Genomic DNA, 1,590 nt, shown 5'->3' with positions numbered 1-1,590 from the left:
AAATTGTGTGATTGTGAGAGTATGTGTGTGTTTTTTATTGTGAGGGTCACGTGGGTGGGTATTGGGGTAGGGTAGGTGGGGTAAAGTTTGTTAGGATAGGGTAGGTAGGTGTTGTTTTTTAATTGGGTGGGTTGTTAGAATATTAGGATAAGACAAAGTTAGGTAGGGGGTTGTTATTTTTTGTCATTTTGTAGAGGGATTATCACACGGGTGAGGGTACACGGTAGGATAAGGTAAACAATAGGTAAAAACGATATCGGGGAGGGACGAAATTAGGTGTCTACAGTAGACGAATGCCAATCGGCTTTGAAGAATTTTTTAGATAAATGTTAGGTTTAATTGTATTATTTTTATATCTCTGTTTTGACAATTTTTTTTTGTGTAAAGGTAAAGTTTAATTGTATTATTTTGATATCTCTATTATCGTATTATTTTGTTATAGTTTACATGTGATAGATGAGTGTCAGACGGCTTTGAGAAATTTTTTTGTAAAGGTTAGATTTAATTATGTTGTTTTGATGACTCTATCATAATATTGTTTTGTTGCAGTTTACAGATGGTAGATGAATGTCGATCAACTTTAACAATTTTTTTTGGAATAAGTTATGTTTAGTTAAATAAATTCTTCAAAAGATGTTGAATTTAATTATTGTGTTCATCTTTATTATTTAAACAAATATCCTATTTAGTGTAATGTTTGAACTCAATAAAGTGAGGTACACGCGTGAGTCGCGTACGCCTAAACTATAGATATAGATTTGTATTTCAATGTTATTTGTCCAATTGGAATGAGTATAGAACTATAGAACCTGACTTTCATCAAATTTTAGAAATCCAATTGTTAGTTGGTTTCCACTTAAATAAATCCATATTCCATTAGAACTCATATTTAGCTTAACGTGTTGTATTTCCAATTATGTCATTTTCGTCCAATATTAGGTAAAAAATAGTGTAAATAATTAAAAGCATGAAAATCATTCAATTTAAGGGATATTTTGATTGTTCAATATTTAAAGAAATTTTTCGTGCTTTTGTAATAGATAGATATAGATAAATTGATTTAATAATTGAGATTTAAATTATCAAGATTAAGTCATTTGTAATTTTGATATATATAATATGTACTGTAGATTTTTATCAAACAAGCCGTCTTAGCTCAGCGGTAGAGCGCGTGGCTTTTAACCACGTGGTCGTGGGTTCGATCCCCACAGACGGCGTGTATGTATTTTATTTTTATGTTGACTTTATTTTATATAATTGATTTTTGTTTGCAATGATAATGTAATTCCTCGTCATTTCTATTGCAATCCTTCCAGCTTTTACCACATGCTCCTTATAATTTATATCATTTAGAAGTAAAAAGGTTATTTCTTCAAAGTTCGAAATCAAGATTTTTAGTTAAGGAACAACAAATTATAACATACGATATCATATGATTCACTTTTTTTAACCATCCGACATTTGAAGCTCATAAAGTCCGAAAGGTTAAACAAAGTTAATCCTCGTTGAAAGGTTGAGAAGTTCAAACTTGAAACTTCTAATTAAAAATCTAGAGATTCAGATTAATCATCTGAACACATCACTCGTCAT

The 1,590-nt window shown here is 30.1% G+C and overlaps 1 non-coding gene across 1 annotated transcript; it reads left to right on the top strand.

Moving 5' to 3' along the window:
- Positions 1 to 1,145: 1,145 nt before the first annotated feature.
- TRNAK-UUU lies at positions 1,146 to 1,217 on the top strand. The gene has a single exon. It is a non-coding gene; the product is annotated as a tRNA-Lys (tRNA).
- Positions 1,218 to 1,590: the final 373 nt, after the last annotated feature.

Source organism: Capsicum annuum, unplaced genomic scaffold (assembly GCF_002878395.1).
Source record: "Capsicum annuum cultivar UCD-10X-F1 unplaced genomic scaffold, UCD10Xv1.1 ctg78352, whole genome shotgun sequence".
Classification (NCBI taxonomy): Eukaryota; Viridiplantae; Streptophyta; class Magnoliopsida; order Solanales; family Solanaceae; genus Capsicum; species Capsicum annuum.
Note: the sequence above shows the minus strand (reverse complement) of the source record. Positions and strands in the feature narration are given on the sequence as shown.